Genomic DNA, 20,116 nt, shown 5'->3' with positions numbered 1-20,116 from the left:
CAGTGGCACTGTGACCTGCTGTCTGTCTGTTGGGACACAACTGTGAGCAAGTTAAGGTTAGATGCTGCACAGGTGGTGTCCACAGGTGAAGAGAAGGGTTCCCCATGGATTAGCTTGGTGGTCCCTGAGAGTATGGACAGAGGAATTGAAATAGGTTCAGATTGGAGTAGAACTGGAATATGTCCCTGCTGTTGTGGGCCAGGTCCAGGTTCTATCGCCCGAAGCAGGGAAGCCCATCAAGGTAGTCATTGGTCTATCCTGCGTTTTGGCTGGAAGGGGGTTGTGTTGGACTTGGCCCTTTTTTCCAGGTCATCCCTGAACATTTTGCCTTCCTCCTATATTTTTTATGTCCGGTTTTTGGCTATTTTGTGACTCTGGGCACGTTACCACTGCTGATCAGTGCTAAAGCGCATATGCTCTCCCTATTGTAAATTGATGTATGAATTAGTGACTTCAAGATTGACTATTTGGTTTACATGTCAGACCCTGTACAGTGCACTGAGTGTGCCCAGGGCGTGTAAATCCAAATGCTGCTAGTGGGCTTGCAGCACTGGCTGTGCCACCCACAGAAGCGGCCTTGCAAAACGTGTCTAAGGTCTGCCATTGCAGAACCTGCGTGCGGTCTGGAACTGTCATGCTGACTTGGCAGGGTGCAGTGTAAATATAAGGTAGGACAAGCCCTGATGTGTGTGGCATGTCCTAATAGTGAATTACAGCCATTTTCGTTGTTCACTATTTCAAGGCTACCTGTTCTCCATAGGCCAGAATGGGCAGTTAGAATTTTTACATTTTATAATCCTAACCGACTCAGAGAACATGGTAGAAATTCCAGTTTAGTATGCCTACACTCAGAATAATAAAATACATCTTTTAGTAACGTTTATTTTAGTATTCTGTGTTTGCAAATACCACTTTTAGAAAGTAGGTATTTGCTTGTCTTACTATCCAAAGCCTGCCTCTGATAGGTTGTGTATTCCTTTGTCTGATTTTGCGAGTGACAGGGCTGGGGGATTCCAAGAGACAGGATGGGTCAGCCCAGTAGTGAATAGAGAGATCTGCATCTAGATGGGAGGGAGGAGTTGCACCTGAACCTTGAATAGGGCTGTGCCTGCCTTCCACAATGCTGGCTCACCGACTCCGTCCTGACGCCGTCACCGAGCCGTTGCCTGCACTGCGACTAGAAGGATACCACAATGCGCAAAGCCTCGCTACACCAACTTGTACTGGTCTGACCGACGTGGTCAATGCTGCTGCCTTAGAGTCCTGTGATTGCACCGAAGTTAGGCACCGCCTCGCATGCTTTGTAATGCACTGCCCGACTTGTACCGCTGTCCGGACTGATCGACGCCAGCTCCCGAACTTCGGCTTGGTCACCGCACCGCAAGCTGGAAGCACCGCAATGAAGCACCTTATCGCACGACTTGGATTCACCAACTCTGTCAATGGGCCCCTGCCTGCACCGCATTGAGGGACAACGCGTCCTGCAACGCTTTCTTTTCTGCACCGTGACGAACACCGAAACCGTCTCGCACGTCGTTGCCGGCCACATCAAGTAAAAGGTACTGTGACTGTGTCTGTCGACATTTGAGTGGGCCCGGATCATCACGGTCCACTGGATTTGTTGGACTCTGCGTTATTTCAGCAACACTGTAGCTGGACAAGGCTACTGACTCGCACAGAACTGGGATTTAAGCCTTTTTTAACCAGAACTCCTGAAATCTAATAGTACTGTGGATTTTTTTTGTCGTTTATTGGTCTCTTGGTAACTCTATATGAAAAATACTTATTTTTTATATAAAACCTTGTGTGGTGTCCATTTGTAGTGTTATCATTGGGTTACTGTATGTGGTCACACATGCTTAACTTACAACGCCTCTGAGATAAAGCCTTGCTGCTCGTGTCAAGCTACCAAGGGTGTGAGCAGGGGTTATTTTAGGAGTGTACCCCCTTACCCTGACTAGAGGAGAGGGTCTCTATTTGTCACAAGTACCTACCTGTGCCTACTAGAGACTCCCAATTCTAACAATAGATATGTAAGTGAGTGTGTGAGTGGCTATATGGTCTGTGAGTGAGTATGTGAATGGTTTTGTGGGTATGTGAGTAGTTGTATGGGTCTGGTTGTGGTTGTGTGAGTGGCTGTATGTATGAGTGAGTGTGTGTGTTACTAGTTGAATGGGACTGTGAATGGGTGTATGAGAGGTTGTATGGGGATATGAGTGGGTATGTAAGTGGGTCTGCAGATGATGTCATCAGCGGTCATCAGTGATGTCATTTGAGATGTCGTCAATGATGTCATCAGTGATGTCACTGACCATGTCATGAGTGATGTAATATGTTAGGTTAAAAGCAGTGCATTGTAGGGGTATAAGTTATAGTTAGCTCAGGTAACTATAACTGCAGAATTTCAATTGTTTCGTAAGAGTGAAATCTGAGCCTAATTATAACATCCCTGTAATCTTATTTTTTTTCACCGGATTTCAATGTTTTTGTAAAATTCTATTTTCTGCCTATAAAGACCCTGTAACCTTTGATGTTTTTAGTTAATTTTAATGGTTTCAATTTTTTTTATTTTTTTAACTGTAACCTCTAACCTTTGAGAGTGTGTGTGTGTGAGTGGCTGTAAGGGTAGTGAGTGGGTGTATGAGTCTCTTAGTGGGTGAGTGAGTGTTTGAGTGTCTGAATGGGTCTGTGAGTGGTTGTGTGAGTCTCAGAATGGGTCTGTGAGTGGGTCCATGTCTGAGCGAGTCTTCGGAGTGGGTACATGAGTCTCTGAGTGGATCTGTGAGTGGCTGGATGAGTGTCTGAGTGGGTCTGTGAGAGTGTGCAAGAGTCGCTGAGAGTGTGTGTTCATGTGTCTGAGTGGAGCTGGGAGTGGGTATATAAGTGTCTGAGTAAGTCTGTGAGTGGATGCATGAGTATGTGAGTTGATGTGAGTCTCTGAGTTGGTCTGTGAATATGTGTATGCATTACTCAGTCAGTCTGTGAGTGGATGAATGAGTGCTTGAATAGATTTGTGAGTGGGTATATGACAGTCTGAGTGTGTCTATCAGTGGGTGCATGAGTCTCTGAGTGGGTCTATAAGTGGGTGCTTGAGTGGATCAGTGAGTATCTGCGTGATTATATGAGTGGGTTTGTTAGTAGGTATGCTGTAAAATAAGTAGTCGGCCCTCTTGTTCAGCTTGCCTGCTGTCTGCTGCTTTCTGCTGCATTCAGTTTTGTGCCTCCTTTGCTCGTTTTCCTGCCTCTTCTCTGCTTGCTCCTGTCCTCTATGTTGCCTCTTTCTGCCCATTATTTTTCCTTTCTGCTCACTCCTGACATATATTCTGTCTTCGGCTGCTCATTTATGACCTCTATTTTGCATCTTGCTGCTCATTTCTCACCTCTATCTTTCTGCTCTTTCTGCTGCCCATTATTTTGTCTCTTTATGCTCACTCCTAACCTTTATTTTGCTTCTTTCTGCTCCCTTCTTACCTTTATTTTGCCTTATTCTGCTCATTTCTCACCTTTATTTTGCATCTTGCGGCTGGTTTCTGACCTCTATTTTACCTCTTTCTGCTATTTTCTGACCTTTATTCTACCTCTGTCTGCTCCCTTCTGACTTTTATTCTGCCTCTTTCTACTAATTTCTTACCTTTATTCTCCTTTTCTTCTAGTTTCTGACCTCTATTTTGCCTCTTTCTGCCAGTTTCTGACCTCTATTCTGTCTGTTCCTGTTCGTTGCTGACATTTATTTTGCCTCTTTCTGCTAATTTCTCACCTTTAAGCGGGCCCTGGGTGGCGGCTGTACCCAAGGCCATTAATGGCTTAAGGAGGGAGGGCCACACAACCCCCTCATTTACTTTTCAGGGCCAGCTCTGGGAAGGTGGAGGTCCCCATGTGGCCCACAGGGATCTGGTAGTCCCTGTGGGCCTCAGGGGTCTGCGAAGCCTCCTATTAACTGTTTTTTGCCATGGGTAGTTTGTGGTCTGTGGGGCAAGGGGTGAATGCACGCCCCATTACTGTTTCTATAGCGCCGGGGAGGTGGTGGTCCCTGGGGATTATTGAACTTCTGAATGGGGAGCCCTCTACACCCCCCTCCTTTTTTTAAATTATGCCCCCAGGACCTAGCCCACCCGGGGGCTACTTCCAAAACAAGCACAGCATCGCAGATTGGCCGTTATTTTCAGCAAATAATTTAAAAATGCTTTTTTGCCGACCTGAGAAATAGAGCTAAGAGGTCAGGGTTTTGCTACCCTACCCCCTTTTCTTTTTTAACCTTTTTTCAGGGACACGGCTGAAGCCAAGGCCCAAGATGGCTCCCAACTTTTCCTAGTTGAAGTATTGGCAGGACAAACTTTTTCTCGTGCTGCCATTTTATCTTAATTTCCCCTTACAGGGCACTCCTCCTCCCCCAGTGCATTAAACTCCTGGCACAAGGCTTCCATCTGCACTTCAGTCAGAGTGAAAGGATTAAGACTATGTTGTTGTGTGTAGTGTTTAAACCAAAAGTTGTACTATATGGGCTGTCTCCTAACTGCTGTTTCTTTTACTCTTCGGTGTTGTCTGAACATTTGAGGCTGATGGTGGTTTCTGATGGTTGAGCCTTGGGTGTGAGATGTGTGCAGTTTGAAATGAAGTGGTGTATGTGGTTTGGGTCATGTATACAGTATTCACCTGTTCCCTACCAATCGAGGTCCCCACCAAGGTGGCTGAGTTCTCTGTCAAAGAGGCTGCACATAAAAGATGATCATGACATTTCTTTGCATTTCATTTCAGCGCAAAATACTATGTGGGTAGGCTCCACCAACTCATTCGCAGGGGTAGAGAATGAAAGTCTACACCTAAGTGAAAATCTGCACTTGAAAAGCTTGAATAGAAAATAAATAAGGAGATAGTTACACCTTGGTGCAGAAGTGAATAAGCACCAGAGTAATAATACACACGTATATTTACCTTTGCAAATCAGGTCCATTCTTTAATATTTACATGAAGCTTTGATTTGGGATCCTTCTGGTGCTCTCTCCACTTAACATATTGTATGAGTTAGTTACATTAACAACATGCACTAGAGAACATGTCATCGATGTTAAGCATCAGAAACATCTGCGCTGGTATGAACTGGAATGGCTTCTCACTGGAAGCGTTCTTCTCTCCTTTACATTGCTGCTTGACCCTGAATCCCAGTTGGTAGTTGCCAGAGCATCTCTTGCAAAAGATATTTTGATTTGGCTTACAGACATGTCTTTGCTGCACAACTTTATTATTGGAAGAAGGGACTGACTGAGTGACATTGTGTTTAAAAGGAGCAACACCTCTTCTTCTGGCAAAGGATGCTTTTGGTCACAATGTATTCTTTTTAAATGTTATTTTCACACTCCTGAGGACCCACACTGCCTTCAAAGCCGCAGTCACCACACAACAACTCCTCATCAAAACCACTAAGCAGACGGCCCTCCAGGTCAGAACAAATACCAACACATACAAAAGTAAAGTACTCTTCACCATGATCAGGGAGTTTGCCAGGCTCAACCAACAGCAAGACCACAGACGTCCCACCCTCCTAAGACCTCTGCGACAAACTCAGCACATTCTTCCACAACAAGATAAGGCTTATGAACGACAGCTTCAAAACCCAAGACCCTCCCACCAAGCTCGACACCACCGCACCCTACCACGCCGCACCCCAACAGATCCTGCACAGCTGAACCCCTCTCACCTCTGATGACACTCTCAAGACCATGAAGAGCATCAAATCCGGACCCCCCTCGGACCCATGTCCGTACCACATCTTCCACAGAGCAGCCACAGCCATCGCCCCCAAGCTCTGCAGCACTGTCAACAGATCCATCCAGACTGTCATCTTCCCAGGTGATCAACCCTCTACTAAAGAAACCATCCGCCGACCCGACAGACCTCAAGAACTTCAGACCCATCTCCCTTCTTCCCTTCCCAGCCAAAGTCATCTAGAAGGACATGAACACCCGACTCTGAATTCATTGAAGCAAATCACATCCTGGACATCTCCCAATCTGACTTCAAGAGCAACCACAGCACTGAGACCGCCACTGACAAAATCCACTCCCTCCTCTACCGAGGCAAAACTGCAGCCCTCATCCTCTTGGCCCTCTCAGCCATCTTCAACACCCCTTCCCACTGCACCCTAATCAAGAGTCTCCAAGATGCTGGCATCCGGGTTAAGGCCCTGGACTGGATCCACTCCTTTCTCACCGGACAAATGCAGTGAGTCAGACTACCTCATTCCTCTCCAAATCCATAGAGATCCACTGCGGAGTGTCTCAGTGTTCTTCCCTGAGCCCCACCATCTTCAACATCTACATGGCCCCCTCGCAACCATCGTCAGGAACTAGAACTCAACATCCTCTCCTACGCCGATGAAACCCAACTGATCCTCTCCCTCATTAATGAACCAACAACAACCAGAAACAACTTCCACAGAGGAATGAAGACCGTCGCCACCTGGATGAAGAGCAGCTTCCTCAATTTGAAGTCGGACAAGAATGAAGTCCTCATCCTAGGGCCCTCAACATGGAATGACTCCTGGTGGCCCTCCACTCTGGGAACCTCGTCCACCCCCACAGACCGTGCACAAAGCATCAGCATCCTATTGGACTCCTTGCTCACAATGAACCATCAGATCAACGCCGTCACCTCCTCATGCTTCCACACGCTCCGCCTGCTTCACAAGACATTCAGATGGATCCCAACTGAATTCAGGAAAACAGTCACCCTTGCACTCATCAGCAGCAGAGTCGACTACGACAATGCACTCTACCCAAAAACTACTCCGGAAACTTCAGAAACTTTAAAATGCTGCAACCAGACTGTTTCTCGACATCCATCACCACAGCCACATCTCCGAACACCTCCGAAAACTCCACTGGCTTCAAGTTAACTTAAGGATAACCTTTAAGCTTCTCATGTATGCCTACAAATCCCTCCATAGCGCAGGACTAGCATACCTGAACCACCGCCTTGCTTTCCACATCTCCACCAAACATCTCGGCTCAACCCAGAAGGCCCTGGACACTGCCCCCTGGATCCACAAGACAGAACCTACCTCGCCGCCAAGACCTCGAACACCCTGCCGACCCATCTCAAATAATCCCCATCGATGACCACATTCAGGAAGGACCTCAGGACTTGGCTCTTCAACGGAACAGCTTAGTGTAGATGGATCTGCCCCCCTCCCGTCCCAGCACCTTCAAACCCTCACGGTTGAGTAACCACACTTTACAAACTCTGATTGATTGTTGATTGACTCCAAAAAGTGGGATGTGGTCTGCTCTCCTTCATCTGCTGGTAAACTCTGCCATACGGAAAGCGCTGCAGGGCCCAAGAAACAAAACATGCTTTCTTCTTATTGTATTGGCTTCTAATGCATACTCATCCTTTGGTCCTAATGCACATGTTGCAACCTTTACTCTTGAGGGACAGAAAGCTTTTGTCTGGTTTGTTTCTGGAGCTTGGAGAAGTGGTGAATCCTTCAACTGCATGAAGGAGGGAGGGAGTGATTAAGCAAGTTTGGGCTCTTCAATAACCTTCTCTGGTTGCACCTAAACAACTGCGCCACCCACTAAACCTGGTCACCATTCCAGATTATGATTTTACTAACTTGACTTTATTGCCCTGTTTCTCTGTGTCATTAGTGTTCACTATGGTTGTACTTTCTCACAGGTTATTGAAAAGTGCACTAATTCTTTAGGTACAGGAGCACTCTAAAGAACTCTTAAATGCAAAACAAAACTAATGCATACATGTCTCCAGAAGTAGGTGAGATAAGGAGAAGAGAAGACAGTGAGTAATTAAGGGAGATGAGAAGATAACAGGACTTTAAAGTTGAAGGAAGGAGAGTGTTGATATAGGGAGCAAGAGGATATTATGATCTAAATGGTGTAGAGAGGAAAGTGTGAGATAGAGGGAGGAGAGGATACCACGTGCTAAAAGATGTGGATAGTGAGTGATAGAGGGAGCTGAGGGTAGCATTAGCTAAGAGTGTATAGGGGAGAGCCAGTGATACAAAGAGCGGAGGCAAACACAAGCTAAAAGATGGTGGAGGAGAGAGTGATAGAGGGAGCAGAAGATAACACAAAATAAAAGGTGTAGAGAAGAGAGTGAGTGATAGAGGGAGCAAATGATAAAATGAGCTAAAAGATCTGGAGTGGCAAGCGAGTAATAGAGGGAGGAAAGGATAACATGAGTTTAAAGGTATAGAGAGGAGAGTGAGGGAGAGGAGATGGAAGGATAATATCAGCTAGGAGGTGTTAGAGAGGAGAGTGAGTGATAGAGATGGTGAGAGCCTAGCATGAACTAAAACGAGTGGAGAAGAGAGTGAGGGATAGCTGGGTGAGAGGATAGTATGTGGCATAAGGATTAGAGCGGAGAGTAAGAGCTTCAGTGGGTCCGACAATAACATGAGCTAAAAAGTGTTGTGAGAAGAGTGAGTGATAGAGATGATGAGAGGATAACAAGAGCTAAAAGGAGTAGAGAGTTGAGTAAGTGATAGAGGGAGGAGAGGATAACAGGAATACTAAGTTGTAGAGAGGAAAGGATACAACAAGCTAAAAGGTTTAAAGAAGAGAGTGAGTGATAGAGGGGGTGAGTGGATAACATGAGCTAAAAGGTGTAGAGAGGAAAGTGAGTGAAAAAGATGGTGAGAGAATAATATAAGCTAATAGGTGTAATGAGGAGATTGAATAATAAGGGGGTAAGAGGATAACAAAAGTTGAATGGTATAGACAAAATAGAATGCGTGATAGAGATGGTGAGAGTATAACAAGAGCTTAAAGGAATAGAGAGGAGAGTGAGTGATAGAGGAAGGAGAGGATAACAGGAACCAAAACTTATAGACAGGAGAGTGAGATATAGAGGGAATAGAGGATAATTCAAGCTAAACGGCATAGAGGGGACAGTTTGTGATAGAGAGAGGAGAGATACAACAAGCTAAAGGGTGTGGAGAGGAGAGTGAGTGATAGAGATGGTGAGAGGATTACATGAACTAAAAGATGTGGAATAGAGAGTGAGTGAGAAAGAAAAATTTGTGGATAGTGAGTGGTAGAGGGAGCAGAGGGCAGCATGAGCTAAGAGCGTATAGGGGAGAGCCGGTGATACAAAGAGGGGAGGCAAACACGAGCTAAAAGATGGTGGAGGAAAGAGCTATAGAGGGAGCAGAGGATAATACAAACTAAAAGGTGTAGAGAAGAGAGTGAGTGATAGAGGGAGGAAATGATAAAATGAGCTAAAAGATCTGGAGTGGCGAGCGAGTGATAGAGGGAGCAGAGGATAACATGAGTTTAAAGGTATAGGGAGGGGAGTGAGTGAGAGGGGGTGGAAGAATAACATCAGCTAGGAGGTGTTAGAGAGGAGAGTGAGTGATAGAGATGGTGAGAGCCTAACATGATATAAAATGAGTGGAGAAGAGAGTGAGGGATAGCTGGGTGAGAGGATAATAGTGAGAAAAGGAATAGAGCAGAGAGTAAGAGCTTCATTGGGTCGAAAGATAACTTGAGCTAAAAAGTGTTGTGAGAAGAGTGAGTTATAGAGATGGTGAGAGGATAACAAGAACTAAAAGGAATAGAGAGGTCAGCGAGTGATAAAGGGAGGAGGGGATAACAGGAATAAAAAATTGTAGGGAGGAAAGGATACAACGAGATAAAAGGTTTATAGAGGAGAGTGAGTCATAGAGGGGGTGAGTGGATAACATGAGCTAAAAAGTGTAGAGAGAAGAGTGAGTGAAAGAGAAGGTGAGAGAATAACATAAGCTAAGAGGTGTATGAGGAGAGTGAATAATAGATGGGTGAAAGGATAACAAAAGTTGAATGGTATGGACAGGAGAATAAGTGATAGAGATGGTGAGAGGATAACAAGAGTTTAAAGGAGTAGAGAGGAGAATGAGTGATAGAGGATGGAGAGGATAACAGGAACTAAATCTTGCAGAAAGGAAAGTGAGATATAGAGGGAAGAGAGGATAATTTAAGTTGAACAGCATAGAGAGGACAGTTTGTGATAGAAAGAGGAGAGATATACCAAGCTTAAATGTGTGTAGAGGAGAGTGAGTAATAGAGATGGTGAGAGGATTACATGAACTAAAAGATATGGAAAGGATAGTGAGTGATAGAGGGAGGAGAGGATAAGACATGCTAATAGATGTGGATAGTGAATGACAGAGGGAGCAGATGGCATCATGAGGTAAGAGTGTATAGGAGAGAGCCAGTGATACAGAGGAGGCAAACACGAGCTAAAAGATGGTGGAGGAGAGAGTTATAGAGGTAGCAGAGGATAAAACAAACTAAAAGGAGAGGAGAGTGAGTGATAGAGATGGTGAGAGGATTGCATGAACTAAAAGGTGTGGAAAGGAGAGTGAGTGATAAAAGGAGGAGAGGATAACATGAGCCAAACGGTATATGGAGAGGGAGTGATAGAGGGATCAGAGGGTAACAAAAGCAAAAGGGGTAGTGAGGAGAGTGAGTGATAGATGGGGTGAGAGGCTAACATAAACTAAAAGGTGTAGTGAGAAGAGTGCGTTATAGAGGGGGTGAGAGGATAACATTAGCTAGTTGATGTGGAGGGGAGAGTGAATGATAGAGGGGGTGAGAGGATAACATAAATTAAAAGGTGTGGCGAAGAGTGAATGTTAATTTGAGCAAGAAGATAACATGAGCTTTATGTGTAGTGGAGAGAGTGAGTGACAGAGGGGTGAGAAGATAACATGAGATGAAAGGTATAAAGGAGAGTGAGTGGATAACAAACTAAAAGGTGTAGAAAGAGGAGTGAGTGATAGAGGGGGTGAGTGGATAGTGTAAGCTAAAAGTTGTAAAGAGGGGAGTGAGTGATATAGGGGGTAAGAGGATAGTATAAATGAAAAGATGTAGTGAAGCGAGTGAGTGATAAAGTGAGCAAGAAGATAACATGAACTAAAAGGTTTAGCAAGGAGGGTGAGTGAGAGAGATGTGGGAGGATAACATGAACCAAAAGAGTATAGTGGTAGGTAGAGGTAGGAGAGGAGAAGAAATGGTAACATGAGCTAAAATATGTGGAGAGTGAGTGAGTGATGGAAGAGAGGGTAACTTGAGCTAAAAGGTTTAGATGAGAGTGAGTGATACAAGGAGGAGAAGAAAGCATTAGCTAAAAGATGCTAGAAGAGATTGAGTGATAGAGGGGGTGAGAGGATAACATGAGCTAAAATGTGTTGAGAGAAGGTGAGTGAAAAAGATGGTGAGAGGATAGCATTAGCTAAATGGTGTAGCGAGGAGAGTGAGTGAGTGAGTGACATAGATGGTAAGAGGATAACATAAACTAAAATGTGTAGGGTTAAGATTGAGTGATAAGGTGAGTGAGAAGAGAACATGAGCTAAAAGGTGTAGAGAGGAGAGATTGAGTGACAGCATGGCGAGAGGATAATATGAACCAAAATGTGTAGGGACAAAAGTGGGTGATAAGGTAAGAGATGAAGATAACATGAGCTAAAAGGTATAGAGAGGAGAGTGAGTGACTGAGATGGTGAGAGGATAGCATGAACAAAAATGTATAGAGGAGAGTGAGAGATAGAGGGAGGAGAGGGTAATATGAACTAAAAGATGTTGAGAGGAAAGAGAGTGATGGAGGAGAGGATAACATGAGCTATAAGGTGTACAGGAGAGTGAGAGATAGAGGGAGGAGAGGATAGTATGAGATAAAGGATGAAGAGGAGAGTGAGTGAATGATAGAGGAGAGGGTAATATGAGCTAAAAGGTATTGAGGAGAGTGAGTGATACAAGGAGGAGAAGAAAACACGAGCTAAAAGATCGTGGAGGAGAGTGAGTGATAGAGGGAGCAAAGGGTAACATGAGCTATAAGGTGTAGGGAGGAGAGTGAGTGACAGGGATGGTGAGAGGATAACATGAAATAAAATGAGTAGGGACGTGAGTGAGTGGTGAGGTGAGCAAGAAGATAACATAAGCTAAAAGGTTTAGAGAGGAGATTGAGTGAGAAGATAACATGAGGTAAAAGGTGTAGAGGGGGAGTGAGTGAAAGGGGTGTGAGAGGATAACATTGGCAAGTAAAAACGGTCAGTTAAGAAAGAAGGTGCCAAGGGGGCATTTTCAAGTGTATCACAAACTATTTTCAGAAGAAGAGCAAATACATCTTGGAGAAAAACGTAACTCTGAAAATGCAACACTGTCTTATAATTATCTACGATCGAAGGAAAGAGGGTGTCTATCTAGATTTTATCACTTTCAGGTTTGTTCATGAAAACGTTTAATATTTTGCCCCACTTCACTAATCCCTCAGAAGAATGTACTTTTCGTTACTTAAATGTTCCCATTATTCGTCTGGAATGCAAACACATGAAGCCTCTTTCGGAGTGATGCTCTGGGCACAGAGAGCCATTTGACCAACAAGCACACATCAGTCTGAGATACAATACGTACATGCTGTAGTTAATGAAAAGAGGTTTCTCTGTAAAATCAGGAATTGGACCTTCAGCCTCATCTCCAAACTGCAGGATTGCACCCAGGATCAGGGTCCCATCTCTTCTTAATGTCCTTTCCTCGGTAGTTTCTAAGACACAGCTGTGGTTTAGTGTTTCCTGCGCTTCACCTGCATCAATAAACACGATCAGCAGCACTGGAGTCAGGAAAATCAAATATAACTCACTGAGCACCAACAGGATCCAACTGGACATTGTTGTTCAACAGGTCTTCTAAAAAATAAACTGTAGTCTGACTTAAAATCACCTTATCATTCAGCCAGGAATCAAGCAACTACCTGAAGGCGGGAAGCAGCAACACAAAGTGGCAAAGTGATATTAAAAGTCTCAAAACTTGAAATTATTGTTTCACTCTGATTTGTTCCTTCTCGGCTTTGTCTTGTGGTCTTTGTCTGAAATTAATATTAGAATTTGCAAAGTGTTACTCTGGCGCGGTGCCTGTTTATAAAGGGGTTTAGAGCTGTCCTATCCCCCAAATCCACACACACTAATTCCACATAAACTTTTATGGACTTTCATGCTGTGATTTCATAGGTATTTGTTTGGTTGTTCAGTCTCTTAGCGGTGACAAATTGTGGGAGAAAAATAGCAAGGAATTAAATGTTTATTATTAGATGACGGGTCATCATTCCCTCATCCTCATCATGTCCTGAAGGACTCTTAGGGATGCAGGTGGAGCTCGAGTGGCTACAAGGATGATCACTTCTAAATGTGGAAGTCTCAGGAGGATCCATGCAAGAACACAGATTCACAACACCTGCAAGGATTGTTGTTTGCAAGGATGAGATACTGAACCAAGATAGAAAGTGCAAGATAACTAGATACATGTATGATCTCTTTTTGATAGGACAATAGTTTTGGGGTCCATGGGCTACTGACCACCCCTGGGTTAGAGTCATAGCTTCACTCACCATACAACAGCCAGACAATGCCAATGCAGGCAGGGGTCAGGAGGTGCAGAGACTGACATCTTAGAAGTTTTCCCTTCACTGTTGTAATCAATGAAGCACTTAGGGTTTCATTTATGGGTCAAGGATAATGGTCAGACAATAAGCAGAATCCAGTACACAATGTTCTTCACACATGCCTTAATTACCAACTTGATCAGAAAGCAGCAACATGAAGTTCCTCTGAGTGACCTGTCCTGGTTGGATGTATTCTCAATGGATACATTGAAGTCAACCAACATGTTTCAGAAGAGGCATCAAATCTCCCTGGCAGACTACACCTGTATCACAATCACCACTGCTGGCACTCCATGAATGAGCCAGCTGTATGGACTGGCAGGGGGTATTCCAAAAATGTGTAAGCCTGGGCATAACAGCTAGAACCTTGGAGCTGCCATCAATGTTACATCACTGAAGTCATAGAATTTTGGAAACATCAAATCGTCGCACAAAAACCAAGTGAAGCACTTGAGCCACACCCATCAAGCAGGAGAAGTGGCAACACAACTCACATGATATGCAGTTTTACTGAGACAACTATACAGCACACAACAATAATGTGTGGAAATCAGTTTTCAGCAAATGTTTATCATTTGCACATCACTATGTAAAGGCTCTTAATATGATTTGATCCTATCTTTGAGTCCATCAAACTTCAGAATTAGAAACAAATGAACTTCATTTGCGCTTCCCTACTACTACGGGCATGTTTCATTTACAGGTATTCAAATGATGTTGTTGTAGGAAGGTAGGATCTGACTGCATGGTTACCCCAACTTTTTTCCTGATGTTTTGCTGGTTTTTGACTAGTCTGACTGGGATCCTGCTAATCAGGATTCCAGTCTATCTGCATTATCCTTGAAATTGCAATACATGTACATTGGTACACTGTAGATTGGATACTGAGGTATCCTTATCAGTCCCTAGTATATGGAACACATGTACCCAGGGCATAGGTACCCCAAAGGCTTCCCATGGGATGAGGCATGTATTATGCCACCCATTAGAGGCCATTCAAAATGACACAACAGGTCTGCTACTGCAACCTGTGTAAGCTGGTGCTTGTACCACTTACTTAGATATAGGTTCACTATATCTATCTAAATCACTACACTTAAAACCTATCAGTCAACCCTATGGCAGGCCTTATCAATCCTGAAGGCAGGGTGCTGGGTTTTATGTGAGAGGGTGCCCTTGCCTGAGGAGGGCCCCCCTGCAGTCTTCGGAGACCATTCTCCTGGGTCGTCTGTGATGCAGCCAGACATATAGGTTAAGGTGCATTATAACCTCGTAATAAATGCTATTCTTAAAACGGCTGCTTAGTAACAAGTAGTGTTTGGTGTCAAACACCTTGAAATCATACCTCCACACTGGTACTGGTGTGGGAGGTATGATTCCACCCTCCAGAAGTAAGCTTCACGGTTCACCGGGCTACCCTATATCCAAAAAAAAGAAATAAAATTTGGTAAATATAAATTTTTAAAAAAAACGTGTTATTGGCATAACTTGAAGGACATGTAATACTGATGTGAACCAGGTCATAAAGCACAAAATATGTAAGCCACAAGGGAAATCTTTTTTTGATGTGTTTATACTTTTCCCTCTTTTCCCTGGCTCTAAGTAAATGAAGAGGGATCCCCATTTTATGCTATTGCATTCACGGTTGTTTAACTGTGGGATTATTTTGTAGTAGTTGTTGTTTTTTTGTGATAACAAGCCTTGATTAGTTGGATGTTTATGTGCACATATCTTTACTGACTGGGGTTAACTTTTTACGCTGGTTGGGATGAATGTTGTAGTACTTGTTGAGTGTGTAAACTTTCTGGACTTTTCTAGCTTGTGGATTTGTTTTCTTCTCTTCCTTGTTTCTTGTTACCACACATAGATAATTGTATGGTTATAGACATAATACTGGAAAATACGTATTAGAATATTAAGAATCTCTACCTGAATATTTTTCCTTCCAAGGTGGAAGGTTTACAGACCTTTGGCTTCACAGATGAGGAATTCTGCTCTCTGTTGGGCCAGGTGGTAGACAGTTCGAGCTCCACCGCTCCGTCATTAGGTGATTATAGTGAGTGGCAAAACGTACTTAATATGAAGAAAAAACTAAAACGTATTGAATCCCATGCATTTTATATGCTTGAATATTTGAAAGTAGGAGTGATTCCATGTTGTTTGAGAGTTCGTAACGCACCAGCATTATTTGTTGAAATCCGTAAGTTCCTGGAGCGGTGGTCACTGATTTCAAACCGCTGCTCCAGGGACTGGATGATGCTAATCATTGAGACCGCAAAAGAACTTATGGGGGTTCTAAGTCAAAAAATGTCAGCTGTGGAAGAGAAACTGCAATCCTCAGATGCAGTTGAGGAAGCCAAAAACAAACTAGATAAAGTACTAGCAGATATGAAGGATTTTGACATATATACCTGACGAACAAAAAATCTGAAAAATTAAAAAATTACATACATTGGTTCACCAGGGAAAAGATCTACCCCTACTTAAACCCTACATATTATCAAGGTGGAACTCAGGGAAACTTTACACCCAATCATAACAATAGTTATAGAAGACAATTTACCAATTTTTCTGATACTGGGTCTTCAGAATCAGACACTGATAATTACCAAGATCCTGGGACAGGTCTTTATAATGCTAGACCGTTTAGAGGCAGACAAACACACCCAAATGCCCATGGTAGAGGTTTTTTATCAAGAGGCCCGCACAGAGGGAGGAATGTACATTGGCAACAGGAAGAGGTGGCATCAAATGATGAGCCCACAACCTCAACAACAATACGTCAAAACACGAAACCAGCAATAATGGTGGTAGATGATGAACGGACAAACAATGTTGATACATGTAAAGACATACTGCCAATTTACAATTTATCATCCACTAATCTCAACAAGGAAGAATCCACAGTATTGAGTCGTGGTTTATCCTTTGTTCCCTGCACCTCCCTAAACAAATTTAAATTGCATGAAGATCTTTTTGCATTTTTCAGAAAGGTTGGATTGAAAAAATACTTCCAGGCTAGGACAATTGACCAAGAAAATGATAATTTATCTCAATGTAAACCTCCCTCTACCTTCACCCGACCCTAGATATGGTAGGACCTGAAGTTCAAATTTTTGAGCGAAAAGTGTTGCAGGACATCAATCGCTTATTGACAGGGATAAGGAGACCTTGTTTTAATTTATCAAAGCAGGAAAATGAAGCTCTGAAGGCTTTTGAAAATAACGCCCACCTTGTGATTAAACCCTGTGACTAGGGTGGAGGCATCACAATCTTTGATAAAGTGGAATATGACGGAAAAATGCAGGAAATGTTGGTCAATACAGAACATTATAGACCAGCCCAACCCAGGGAACTTCTACGATTAAATACATTTATAAAGGAAATGACACTAGAAGCATTAAAGGAAGGATACATTTGTGATGATGAATACACATTCCTCAACAAAGAATGCCCTGTGGTTCCCGCAATGTATGGTCTTCCAAAGACACATAAAAGCGAATGAAATCCACCTATGCGACCCATAATCTCAACGATAGGTTCAAATACAGAACCACTCTCAAAATATGTAGACACATTCTTGTGTCCATTAACGCAGAGATATGAGTCATTTATTAGAGATACAGGTGACATGATTGCGAAAGTAGAGGGTGTCACATTCAATCCAATCACAGACATCTTAGTAACGCTTGACATTGAAGCGTTATACACCAACATACCTCAATGTCAAGCGTTACTTTCTGTGGCAGCCCTCTTGCAGAGATATCCCAGTGGTAGACCAGATGGGTTTATACTCCAGTGTTTGGAAGTTGTGCTCCTTAACAACTATTTTGACTTCAATGGGTCCCTTTTTAAACAGATAAAAGACACAAGTATGGGGGCTTCCTGTGCCCCAAGTGTGGCGAATACATACATGGGAAGTGGGAACTGAAAAATCTATTTAATGAAGCCCCCCCCCCGTTTTTTGAGAATGTTTTTTTGTGGAGGCGATTTATCGATTATATTTTTTTTGTTTGGCGAGGTGATGTGAAGCAGTTGGAAGACTACATTATGTGGTTGAATGCAAGTGACCAAAACCTGAAATTCTCCTCCAATTATAGTGCAAAACAAGTCGAGTTTCTCGACATCACAATTGATGGAAGTTGTGGCATGTTACAGGTGAGTCTATTTAGAAAACCAACTGCAAAAAATACAATACTACAATTTGCTAGTTTTCACCCTCATTGCCAAAAATATTTAATCCCCTTTGGGGAATTCCTCCGCATTAGACGTAATTGTACAAATCTGGTTGATTATCAAACACATAGCAAATCATTAAAACAGAGACTAATAAATCGAGGCTATCCACATCGCCTCATACACCAGGCTTTTAAAAGAGTGAAATTCTATGATAGGGATGCCCTTTTGAAAGGCATGAAACGAGAAGCACCAGGTAAAATTACTTGTGTCATCAATCACACCTCGTTGAATTATAAGATTAAGAATGCCATTAACAAAAATTGGCACATTCTGGATGTTGAGGATGATGAGACACAATTTCCCAAACCATTATTTGCCTATGGAAGGAATAGGAACCTCAGGGATCTGTTCGTTCACACCAGAAACAAACCCAAATCACAGGATACTCAAACATCAATCACGGGTTTCCCAGTTTTGCTGGGAAACCACAAATGCGGCTCATGCCATTCAAGTGATGCATCAATGATAACAGACCATCTCTGTTATAATAACATAAATGTTAAATTGAGAACGCTCACCAATTATAGAAGTAGTAACATCATCTACTTATTATTATGTCCATGTGGATTGGCTTATATAGGGGAGACGGTCCGGGAATTTCGGACCCGTTTCAGTGAACATAAGACTGCGATAAGGAATAAAAGAATGACAGCCCCACTAGTACAACACTGCTTGGATGATATTCATAAAGGATCTGAATTTTAATGGTGTATACTAGAAAAGGTCCAAAATAAAATGGGCCAATTGGTTGAGTTTACTCGTAAGAAATGAGAAAGTTTCTGGATTTTTCATCTTGACTGCATCCGCAAAGGATTAAATGAGGACATAGCTTGGTACGTGACTAAGAACTCCTGAATAGATATGTCTTGGTCGAGATGGATGTAACTTTTTACAGCACATGTATGACGGAGGGCGGTTTTTCAAAAATATTTGGGGGAATTTTGTGACAGATATAAAAAATCTAAATCCAAAATACATACAGTAGATACTGAAATTCGTGTGCATCCTTCCGTTGTTTCCCTTTATCATGAAAGAGCTTCCTGAATTGACAATTGCTCACATATGAATATATGATAAGAAACTAAGTAGTAGGCAAACCTCTATTAGCATGAGGCTGTGTTGTGTTATTATAAACTCGGGTTAAATCGTAGTATTATATTATTGATTCATAAAAAAATGTAAATCATTGATGGGAACTAGTTGCTTGCTATCTGTCTTGAGCCATGAGTCCACATATCTTTATGGCACCTATATTTGAATTTGTCCTTTGCTTACGCTTAGACTTTATAGAAAGTTCAAATGAATGGTGGGAATTGTTTCTTACTTTCCCTTCCTCATAATATAACAGAGTGTCAAAAGGAGTGTAGTGTAGTTCCTATTATCCCAATAGGCTCTGCGCATTGGAATAATATCTTCAATAGTATAGACGTAGGACTGAGGTTAACTAGGTCTTCTACTGACGATATTAGACTTAAAGTTATGTGTGCCAGCTAGCTCAGAGTTCACTAGAAACTTTCTCGAATAGGCAAGGAGGAGTTTAACCTCCCTGGATAGTCAAGAAGGGATTTAGTTTCTGACAACCATAGAACATGACAACTTTGCTTCCCCTAATCAAGAGTATATCTCTAGAGTCGTGTGAAAACAAAAGACAGCTATTTTACTCAGTCAGTACGTGCATTCTTAGTTTCACCAGATTGTAGAGAAAAGAAGAGACTGGCGTGTTCAATAAAAAGGTGTTATTTATTGATCAGTCTCTTTTCTCATACAAGAGAAATGAATCGCTATTATTGCAATACTTAAGGTTAAGTAAAGTGCATACAGTAAAAGCAGAATTATAAAATAATACTGTAAAAGCATTGATATGGTTTCTTAGCCATATGATACTTAAAATGGATAAAATAGATACATACATATATACATTGACTAATCGTACTCAACTGGTGCTTCTAACTACGCCTACCCCAGTGCACCTGACCTAAGCCTAATACGTGGGCGGGAGTAAGTAAGTAGCAGTTTAAGTTAAGTTTGTTTTGCCAAGGATCTGACTCAAGAATTCTCTGTAAGGGGTTAGTCAGTTCAGTACCTGGGATTTAGAAGGTTGGAGGGTTGGTATCTCTATCTCAGGACTCGATATCCCAGTTACCCGCGAGGGCGGCTGGAAACGCCGGAGCTGGACTTCTCGGCAGGAGAAAGGGCAGCGTCTCTCTCAGCGCGTCAAAAGGGAGGGGCAGCGTCCGTGGGCTTTTCTGCATCAGCTGGGCTCCTCGGCAAGTCGCGCTGCTCCAAGCTCGTCACCACCATGTGCTTGCTTAGGGCAATGTCGGTATTATTTATACCTGAAAGGTGCCGAGGTTGACGTAAGGATGGACATAAATACGTCAATAAGAATGTCATAAGAACTTGTCGTTCTTACATTCTTTACTGGAGTTCTTGGCTGAATCAAAAC

At 42.9% G+C, this 20,116-nt stretch overlaps 1 long non-coding RNA gene across 2 annotated transcripts in view; it reads right to left on the bottom strand.

The window, feature by feature from the left end:
* LOC144784924 (uncharacterized) overlaps nucleotides 1-20,116 on the bottom strand; it is a 126,855-nt gene that overhangs the window by 54,741 nt on the left and 51,998 nt on the right. The window contains exon 6 of one of the 2 annotated variants that reach the window (XR_013601718.1): nucleotides 12,408-12,576. The exons of the other annotated variant lie outside the window; for it this stretch is intronic. This is a non-coding gene — a long non-coding RNA (uncharacterized LOC144784924). The remainder of the gene's footprint in view (nucleotides 1-12,407; nucleotides 12,577-20,116) is intronic. 2 annotated transcript variants of the gene reach the window in all.

Source organism: Lissotriton helveticus, chromosome 10 (assembly GCF_964261635.1).
Source record: "Lissotriton helveticus chromosome 10, aLisHel1.1, whole genome shotgun sequence".
In the NCBI taxonomy this organism is placed as follows: domain Eukaryota; kingdom Metazoa; phylum Chordata; class Amphibia; order Caudata; family Salamandridae; genus Lissotriton; species Lissotriton helveticus.
This window is presented reverse-complemented; position numbering and strand designations above follow the sequence as displayed.